The 11,184-nt window shown below is 37.2% G+C and overlaps 1 long non-coding RNA gene across 1 annotated transcript; it reads left to right on the forward strand.

The window, feature by feature from the left end:
• Window positions 1-6,128: 6,128 nt before the first annotated feature.
• LOC115274233 lies at window positions 6,129-7,777 on the forward strand. The gene is made up of 3 exons (XR_003901149.1): window positions 6,129-6,145; window positions 7,025-7,089; window positions 7,676-7,777. It is a non-coding gene; the product is annotated as an uncharacterized LOC115274233 (long non-coding RNA).
• Window positions 7,778-11,184: the final 3,407 nt, after the last annotated feature.

The raw sequence follows: 11,184 nt of genomic DNA on the forward strand, positions 1-11,184 counted from the left end.
ACCTTTCTCCGCCCCCGCCCCCTCCGGCTCCTCTCGCTCCACCCCGGCCACCCACCAGCCCGGGCGCAAAATGTCACCAGGGGAGAGCATCCAGGTGGATCTGCCGGGGAGGAGAGCAGCCTGGATGAACAAAGGGAAGCTTCACGCGCTCGGCTGCGGTGGTTTGGTGGAGGAGAGGAGGAAGGGGACCGGTGCCTGGCTGCGCCTCCCTGGGACTCGGTTCACGGCGAGCGTGGGAAAAAAAGGGGGGAAGAGAGAGAGAGAGAGAGAGAGAGAGAGAGAGAGAGAGAGAGAGAGAGAGAGAGAGAGAGAAGGTGGGAAGGAGGGTGAGCGGAGCGGAACGCGCAGGAATTGGTTGTCTTCTGGGCACTACTGGGTAGCAAGACCTGCAGAGCCCCGCGGCGGAATTTTTAAGTGTTTTTCCCTCTTTCTCTTTCTCTTTTTATTTGTTCAAACCAGATGGGAACGTTGCAGGTGCTAATATGTCATCTGTCCAACTTGCTGAAAAGTCAGACAGTCTCCTCGGTCTAGGTCTTGCCACAACTCCTCTTCCCGTCTTTTGAGAATGACAGGAAGGATTTAGAATCCTTTTCTAAATGTCAGCGTCAAGGGGCGTGAGTCTGTGAGTGTGCGTCCCTTTCCTTCTCTCTGCGCATCTCTGCGCATCTCTATAATGGTTAAAGCAGTTAAAGGTGTTCGTGTGATAGCTAGGAGATGGGGTGAGAGACTAGGAAATTGTCGCGACCAACCGTTTTGTTTTTCGTGTACCCCGCCCCCCCTCCAAACCCCCGCGTCATTAGGAATCTTTCCTAAAATCGAACCTATACCACTTATAACCACTAGATGGCGGGAATGGAGAGAAGTTAAATCAACACCTAAGGTTCGGATGCTTTGCAAAGGTGAAGGATCAAAATGAAATGACCCAACAGAAAATCAGATCACCAAAACCAGACTCAATCCCCCACTCTCCATCCACCTTTTTAGTATTAGTATAAGAGATATACTACCCAGGTTTAAGTCTGCATTTCCATGGCTATGGAAGGATGTAGAGAGTCTCCTGTTGAAATGCCTTTGAAAATTAAATGTAGATTACTGAGTCACCGTGATTAAATAAAGGCCTTTAGAAATAGTGAGGCTTCACCGAAGTCTAATTTTTACCTAAAAGTTACCTTTTCAAGGCTTACTTTGCTCCTAGTTTGTAAAGGAAGTGGACTATGATGTATAGTCTTGAATTGACTTTAGAGATCTTAGGGATGATGTGTTCACCTTAAAAATCCGAAATGGAACACCTCAAATAAAATACATTAAGAAGAAATAGAGTATGCAGAAATTCACCAGAGAAGGAGAAAAACAAACTTTCTAATGTGCAGGGTTGCTTTTGTTTGTTTTTGTTTGTTTTGTGGAGATGGAAAGGTATTTTTTGTTTACTTGTTTACTGGTGTAGAGGCTTAGGGAATCCCATGTTAGTAGTTAATGAAGTCAGAGCTAATGCACCATGAAAGTTAGGAAACACAGAACTGAAAACACCTGCTGTTTATCTGTTTATATTAGTTGCAGTGAAAGATGCTTGTTAACAAACCAAGATAGCCTGCATACATGGAAAAAAATGTTCACTGGAAAATAAAAAAGAGGGCATGACTTAACAATTACTATAAGAAAATTAACCCTGTTCTAATCCAGACAATAAGGTACCAGCATGACAGGTGTCTCTAGAGAATGAAGAGCCACGAATATTCAATTGATGCCAAACTGGCATGACCTCCCATAGAGACAGGGCAGGTGACCTAAATAGACCCTTTAAAACTTCTCTGCAGGAAACTTAACACTTACAAATATAAACATAGATGTATAACTCTACAAAAATCCCCTCAATAAGCAAGAATATAAAATCTGCAACTTCTTTTTTTAAATGTACTCTTCATGCCTAGCATGGGGCCCAACCCAGGGCTTGAGTTCATGACCCGAAGACCAAGATTCAAGCTGAGATCAAGAGTCAGACGCTTAACCAACTGAGACACTCAGGTGCCCCTAAAATCTACCATTTTTAAGAAGACGTTAAGATCAGCTCTCCCTCACATTCCACAAGCTTCTTGATACAGTAGAAAGAATGTGGGCTTAGAAGAGAAATACAGCTTGGGCACCTGGCTGGCTCAGTTGGTTAAGTGTCCGACTTTGACTTCAGGTTATGATCTCAGGGTTCATGGGTTTGGGCCCCGCATTGGGATTTGTGCTGACAGCTCAGAGCCTGCAGCCTGCCCCAGAGTCTATATATATAGACTATATGTATATATAGAGCATATATACAACATCCAGCTGAACATTCTCTAAGGTTCTCTTGCCTGAGGAGGATTCCTGTTCTTCCTTGTTTTCTCATTTTATATACTCTGCTTGGTTGATGGAAAATAAACTCAGCAAGATCAAAACTGAATTCACCGCCTCTTTTCTTCATCTACTCAGTTTTATCTCCAGATGAATAAAGCCCATGGTAGAAACCTAGTAGTCACTCACAGACCCTGTCCTGGTCTGCACTACTTTCCCCACCCCCCAAAAACCACACAGACTCATCCAATGATCCAATAAGGTGGTTAGTCTACCCTCATCATGCATCTATCTTTATACTGCACCCACAGTGATTTTTAAATTTTTTTAATGTTTTATTTATTTTTAAGAGAGAGAAGAGAGACACAATACGAGCAGGGGAGGGGCAGAGAGAGAGGGAGACACAGAATCCAAAGAAGGGTCTTGGCTCTGAGCTGTCAGCACAGAGCTCAACACTGGGCTAGAACTCACAAACCGCAAGATCATGACCTGAGCGCAAGTCAGACACTTAACTGCCTGAGCTACCCAAGCACCCATCTACAATGATTTTTTTAAAACTATTTTGAGGGGCGCCTGGGTGGCTCAGTCGGTTGGGTGGCCGGCTTCGGCTCAGGTCATGATCTCATGGTTCGTGGGTTCGAGCCCTGCATCGGGCTCTGTGCTGACAGCTAGCTCAGAGCCTGGAGCCTGCTTCAGATTCTGTGTCTCCCCCTCTCTCTGACCCTCCCCTGCTTGCGCTGTCTCTGTCTGTCTCTCAAAAATAAATAAAAAGACATTAAAAAAATTAAAAAAATAAAACTATTTTGAGATAATTATTGATTCACATGCAATTATGAGAAATAAGAGATCCTTTGTACCAATCACCTAGTTTCCCCCAGAGGTAACATTTGGCACATTACAGTACAATTGCACAACCAGGAAGTTGACATTGATGCAATCCACTGACATTATTCGGATTTCACCAGTTTTACATATACTAATCTTTCCATGTCTATATTTTGCTCTGATTTTATCATACTTACAGATTTGTCCGACCATCATCAGAGTAAACACATAGATTTCTTTCATAAGGGCCCCCTTTAATAGACATAACTGTCTCCCTCCCTCTTCCCTTCTCTATCCCTCGTCAACCATTGATCTCTTCTCTTCTACAGTTTATCAACTCAAGAATATCATATAGAAGGAGTCATGCAATATCAATTTTTGAGATTGTCTTACTTTACTCAATAGAATTAGTTGAGATCCATCCACATTTTTGCATATATCAACAATTCTGTTCTTTATTGCTAACTAGTACCACACTTTGATTCAGCATTCAACCATGGAGGGGTATTTGGACAGATTCCAATTTTGGTATTTTAATAAAGCTACTATGAACATTCATGTACAGATTATTGTGTGAACATAAATTTTCAGTTCTTTGAGATAAATACCCAAGAGTGTAATTGGTGGGTTGTATGATAAGTATATGCTTAGTTTTGTGAGAAGCTGCAGTAATCTTTTCAGGAATGGCTATCTATCCCACTGGAAAACTATATGTTATCTGGTTTCTTCCAAGCATTTGGCATGATCACTTTTGTTTTGTTTTGTTTTAGCCTTTCTGATAGTGTGTTGTGACATCTCACTATGGTTTTAATTAGCATTTCCCTAATGGCTAATTTTGTTGAACATATCTTTATGCACATATTTACCATCTGTATATTCTTCAGCAAAATACATTTTCCTATCTTTGCTCATTTTTTAATTGAATTTGAGGGGGTTTTTTTGTTGTTTTTTTTCTGTTGACCTTTGAGAGCTCTTTATATATTCTAAATAATGGTCCTTTGTCAGATACGTCCATTGCAAATATTTTTTCCAAGTTATAGCTTGTCTTTTCATCCTCCTTACAGAAGTTTTTTGCAAAGCCAAAGTGTTCAATTCTGATGAGGTCCAATTTGTCAATTCTTCCTTTTATAGATCATGGTGTGGCTGTCAAATATAACAACTCTGCCTAGCTCTTTGTCCCAAAGATTTTGCCTGTTTATTTCCCTAAATGTTTTATAGTTTTACATTCAGTTAAACTTTGTATAAGGTATGAGGCTTAGGTCAAGGTCCATTTTATTTTATTTTATTTTTTCACTGATGGATATCCAGTTGCTTTGCACCATTTGTTGAAAAGCCTACTTATATAGAATTGCTTTTGCACTGTTGTCAAAAATCGGTTGCGTATATTTTGGTGTTCTATTTTTAGGTTCTCTATTTTTTTGTTCCAGTGATGTGGATTGTTGATTACTGACATTGTATAGTAACACTTACCGTCAACTAAAGTTATTCCTTCCACTTTATTATTCTTTTTCAAAACTGATTTAGCTATTCTAAGTCTTTGTCTTTCTATACACATTTCAGAATAAACATTCCCATGTCTACCAAAACTCCTGCTGGGGTTTAAACAGACATTCCTTTACACCTATAAATCAATTTGGGGGGGAGTGGACATGTTTACTATGCTGAGTCTTTGAATCCAAGATCATGGTATGTCTCTCCATCTATGTAACTCTTTTTAAAAATTAATTTCATCGGCATTTTGCAATTTTCAGGATACAGATTCCATACATGTTTTATTAGATACACACTAATTATTTCATTTTCTTTGGAGCATTTATAAATATATAGTATTATGTGTTTTTTTTAATTTCAGTTTCCATATGTGCATTTTTAATATACAGAAATACAATTGGTTTTTGTGTATTGATCATGTACCTGCAATTTTGTTGAACTTCCTTATTAGTTCGTAGATTTTTCTATGCAGACAAGCATGTCACCTAAAGATAGGGCCCGTTTTATTTCTTCCTTTGGAATCTGTATGCCTTTTATTTCCAGTTTGTTTTTTAAAAATGCACTTAAAATCACATCACTACCCCTTTCAATAGTCTTACATCTTTTTGAGAAACCAGTCTTCTGCAGACCCTTCAGGATCCCAATTTCTTCTACCCTTTAAGCCTCACCTTGTGCTGTCTTAATATTAGCTTACCTCACTGTCTCATTCATCTATTTTTAGTTTGCAGACTTTGGTGTGTTTCATCTTGATTCTGGGTCTCGGTTCACACATCTCTTTCTCCAAGCTCTCAAGTACTCAGCTTGAGTCCCAATCACTAGGAACCTGCCTAACCTCTTCTAAATTATGTCCATCTCACATGTTCCATCAGAGACCAGAATAGCTTAGATGAGATGTATATATTTTCATTTTCTTAGCCAACAGACTATAACCACTTGGAGAGAAAACGATGGTCTTTTATCTCTATGTCCTTAGGATCTCTCATCATACTTGGCACATAGTAGAAATAAAGTGAATATTTGTTAAAGGTTTAGAAGTTTTTATTAGATAGTTAATATGCACTTTTTCCTCATTATAGATTACTATTGTAACTCCAAAAGATTCAGAGAGAATCAAGCTGATTTTTCTACCACGATGTACAATGGAAAACAAATTATAACAATGAAACAAATGATCCACATTTGTATAGCTGTATAAAAATGCTTTCTTGGTACACTTACCATAGTTGGTTCTCATTTTATCTAAAAGGGAACAAAATTCAAGAAGGCTAAAAGATTTCCCAAGATTATGTCATATAACTAAGTGGCAGAAGCTGACTCATTCCCAGTGCTTCGGACCCTAAATCACATTTTCTTTTAGGTCTATAAACATACCAATAACTGCAATAGCAGAGGTCTTTGTTGATCTGTTGTTTTCCATACTGGTGATGTGTCTACAGACAGATGCATCCCCTGACACATCTCTGAAAGGCCTCTGGCCAGGGCAAGAAAATGGACTGTGGTCATAAGGAAGGTGAGTACCTCATCCATTCACCCCATATTTTAACCAGTTATGCTAACTGCCCAGAGTGATAAACAGATTTTAATATTTCAGTTATATATTCCACATAAGGCAAATTTAATATTTCTAACTATATTCTTAGAACCTTTTCTAAGACAACTCTTCCTAAAAGTCTATATTAGGTTATTTTATTTTTACCTATTTCTTATTTAGATATAATTAAAATATAACACTGTATTAGTTTACAAATATAGACTAATGATTTGATGTATGTATATATTGCTAATTGATTACTAGAATAAATTTAGTTAAAACCCATCACCACACATAATGACACTTTTTTTTCTTGTGATGAGAACTTCTAAGATCTACTTTCTTAGAAATTCAGTGCCATATATTTGGAAGTTGCTAACTATAGTCCTCATACTGTGTCTTACATCCCTATAGTTGTATCTTTTAAACACTTCAACCTATTTCCTAGTAACCCTTTATTATGTTTTTTAAAACACAGTATCTTCTTTATTAAAGAAAAAAATCCTACATTAAGAAAGAATTCAATCAACTTGTGAAATGAACAAAACTTTTATCCAGCAATTCAAATTATATTCATTAAATCATAAGTTCTAGCAACTTCAAAAAATTTTTTTTATAAAATAACATATTTGGTTATACGGTTAAATATTAAGAAAAAAATCAACATTTTTACCGTAGAATACTTGATCACAAATTGCAAACAAATAAATATAGTTTTTTTTCCCACTTTCTAGGTTCCATAGTATTTTGAGTGGGGCAAATGTACTTAATCCAAAGGTAATTTTGGTTTGGTTTGGAGTCTCTATTTATTAGAAAAAGTACACAAGCTGTCCCTTTTTTGTTCATTTTGTTCCCCAGGGAAATAAAAATAAACCCTGACATGCTAGTTAAGATATGGAGGACATTAGAAAGTTACAGCACAGGTAAGGCTAGATAAATGCTTAAAACATACTTGTGATTTCAAATACCTCACAGTATTCCTAAATATGGTCATCAGGGAAAGGGCAATGACACTGTCTTTTTTCGGACTACTATTAGAAAGATAGGTTGGCAACCTGCGCTTAACTTTTTTTTTTAACTTCTCTTTTCCTGTTATTAATACTGCAAAATCCTTTTCAAAGTCCTCTTCAAAGGATCTTCCCCCTTTTAAGTTTCAGACCTTGAACATCTCCTATTAAAAATAACCCCTTTTCAGGGACTTCATTCCTCATATACAGAACATCTTAAATATATTTTATACAACGAAATGAGCTTGACTTTTTAAGTTCCCACAATGCTGTTCTGAGCCCCTGTCACATTCCATGTGATTGGAACTCTGCCAGTTAAACACATTTTGTAAACAGAGGCACAAAATGTAACCATCATGTTACAGCTCTCCTGCCTCATGGCATCGCTGTCATTACGAAGAAGCAGAGTGGTTATTTTTAACATAAAGAATATATTTTTGTTGTTAAAATTTTCATGAAATTACAGATGGTAATGCACATGTTGTTCCTATGATCTAACAAGGCAGGGGACAAATTAGAGGGAAACATCTGTTTTGAACACATTATCATCACCAACCACCTACAACGGGCAAAGCATGAAGTTGGATATTAGCGTGACCCAAGTTATTCAAGATCAACAGCCCTCAGGGACTTTGGCACCTAGGATGAAAAGAAGAAAGAGCATGGTAATCGCTTTTAATCCAAAAGCAACCTTGCTTGTGAGTTTCATTTCAGAATACTTTCCCTAAGTGTTTTGTCCTGAGAAACCATTTATTTGTTAGAAATGGAAAAAGAGGGAAGATAAAAGGGAACATATAAATTTGCTTCTTGGACTCATTATCATATTTATAACTTTGGGATTAATTGCTGTGGAATAATCCCGGCGCCATAAACCAAGAATTGTGACCACAAACAGGAAAGCAGCAGCGACATTTCCAAAAAAATAAAATCCTGCTTTTTCTACAACTGGAGAGAAGTAAATTCTTGCATATGTTACTAATGTTGGCAAAAAAGATAAATTACTCCAAATGGTTTATGGTCATTGAAAATCTTAAAGAAGTCTATATAGTTTTCATCATTGAAGAAGCCACATTCTGTGAGAAAATTGGCAATTAATTTGCTTGTTTACTTTCTTTAAAACTGCTTGATATGCTCTAGCTAGTCACTTTGATACACAAGTATATTTGTCTCATTATTTCTATACATAATTATGTAGTTGGCTTTAACAAATCACTCAAAATAGTGGAGTGTACAGAAAAGCAGAACAACATAATACTTTAAAATATTTGGTGAATAGACCCCTGCATTACCCCACTTTTAGAAATTGATATTATGTAAATCTTGCTTGTTTACAATTTAACCTGCATTGGATTTTAATTTAAATAAAGAAAATTATTTAATAGAGGGTTATTAAACAGGTTCCAGTCCCTCAGGTAAATACTTACTGAGAGAGTTTAATAAGGTTTGTTCTACTTATTTATGTTTAAATTCTTTTTCTTCTCTTCTCCTGTGAAACCTTTGTGGGCCAGAACTCCCAATGACTTTCAAGAGTCCTATGCACATAGATTTGGGAACAGTAACATGATTGGAATGCTTACCAAATGACTGCATTTGATGTTTTAGTCTATATGTGTCTAATTTTCTACATCATTTCTTTTTGGGAAACATGAATTGTACTATGAATAAAGAGATTTGGAAAGCTCAACTTTTCTACCCTAGCAAAGAATTCACAGTAAGAAGAGGATATACCAAATTATATAAACATTTTTAAACATATTTAAAACATTTTATAACATTTAATCATTCATTCATTTATTTGTAGGATGAGCGAGGGAAGGAGAGAGGGAGAGGGAGAGAGAAAACCATTTTTAAGTAGGTTCCACGCCCAGCACGGAGACTGCTGTGGGGCTCCATCTCACAACCATGAGATCACGACCTGAGCCAAAGTCAAGAGTCAGATGCTTAACTGACTGAGCCACCCAGGCATCCTTATAACATATGATCATTTAAAATATCTGAAATATAAAAAGAGAAGTTTGGAAAATGTGTGATATGAGGTGAAGATACTCTAGGGGGAACAGGTATTGTTTGGATGGAAAAGTAAATTGTGATTTTATAGAGAAAAGAAGTTGGAAAAGGTATTCTAACACTGCTCCTACTCCCTCAGACTCTATTTCTATAACTGACTTAAAGAGGAAATAACAAATATGCTTTGTTTTGTGATAGCCATCTGTAGGAGAAAGCTAAAAGAGAAGAAACTGACGGGAAAAAAGTCTACTCCAAAAAAGGGTATAATAAAGAAGCAAATGAAGGATGGACGTAAGAAGACAGCTTATGAGGGAAAAAAGCAGCATGTGTGATTATTTGACAAGGGAGTCTACGGGAACAAAAAAGCTAGGTGACAGCAACTGTGAGCCCAGTGACTGAGAGAGTAAGGATGAAAAACGGGAAAACCGAAGGAAACATTTAGGGAAAGAAGATGCTACCTTCCACACTGACATGCTAAGATAGAGGCTGCAGGAAGTTTTATATGCAGGAGATAGAATGGTTTATTGGAATACCTGAGTTTACAGTTCCCCATCATCTGGAAATATAGGGGGTTTTTTGATATTAAACATTTGGACATCAGTATCCTGTTCCCAACAGCAATTTCACTTCTAGTTCTCTTAGATATCGTAAATTAATCTCAAAAGGGGAAAAATGAAAACCTTTGAGAACTTGTTAGAGATCAAGAGCAATAAGGCCTTTCACTGGTGCTTCTATTTTATTTTACTTAACAACTTCTCTCTAACAGAGGAATATATTTTCATCGAAATAACCAGTGGACTATTTGGTTAAAATATTTTTAAAATATTTACAATTCTCTTATATTCATATATTAGGACCACAAAGAATAGCAACATATATGTAGCCTATTAAATTGTTAATACCTAATTTAAATATCTATGTAAACTTCTTTCTTTCTTCCTCTCTCTTTCTTCCTTCTTTCCTTCCTTTCCCTCCCTCCCTACCTCTCTCTCTTTTCTTTCTTTCTTTCCTTTTTTTTCTTTCTTTCTTTTCCTTCCTACCTACCTTTCTTTCTTCCTTTCTTTCTTTCTTTCTTTCCTTCTTTTCCTTTCCTTCCTTCCTTCCTCTCTTTCTTTCTTTCTATGCCTGTCTCTGTTTCTGTTTTCCTGTCTCTCTCTCTCTTAAGAACCATGAGTTAACCCGGTAACTCCCAACCCAACCTTATCTTCCTTTCCATAGTTGTCGTACCTTTCTGATACTGCAAGTCCTGTTTCTAATTATCCTACATATGTTCACTAATTTTATTGATCCTCTTTTATTGATCCTCTTCCATGGCACTATTCTCCCCCATACTTAGTCTCCAATACTTTCTGCAGGAAACTGCTGCCATTGTCCACCAATGTGTGGTCACCCCCCCTCCCTTCCCCAAGATCCAAATCCCACCTGGGTTTACGCCTGCACAGCTGAGCCCATCACCCCTCTAAGCTCTGACACAACATCTGGGTTGCCTCCCCTTGGGGATGCCTTTCTTATCATACTTGGGCTTGAACATCTTATGCTATTCTATTCCTACCCCGTGCTGTTCTGTTCCTACCTCCTTATCCCACATATCTCTGAAACCCTGCCTTGGTCCACCACAACCCAACCCACCTCCTTTCCCCCTCACATGTGAACACATACTTTGCTGAGCCTTACTTATTGATATTAGGAATACATTGTTCAGGAAAGAAGAGATTAGGAAAAAGGGTAACTAATATAGATTTTAAACCTTAAAGAAAAGGGACTTGAGTCATTATTTAACTTTTAACAAGCTTTTTCTAGGTGCCTACTATTTTCAAAGGTTCTTGTTTTTTTGGGTTTTTTGTTTTGTTTTGTTTTGTTGTGCAAGAAGGTAATTTTATTAAAGCATGGGAAGACCTGCACTGGGTCCTGATGGGTTACTCATTATTTTTTAATATAATTTATTGTCAGGATGACTAACATACAGTGCATCCAAGTTTCATGTAAAAAGGTATCAGGGTAATA

Source organism: Suricata suricatta, chromosome 2 (genome assembly GCF_006229205.1).
Source record: "Suricata suricatta isolate VVHF042 chromosome 2, meerkat_22Aug2017_6uvM2_HiC, whole genome shotgun sequence".
NCBI classification, from domain to species: domain Eukaryota; kingdom Metazoa; phylum Chordata; class Mammalia; order Carnivora; family Herpestidae; genus Suricata; species Suricata suricatta.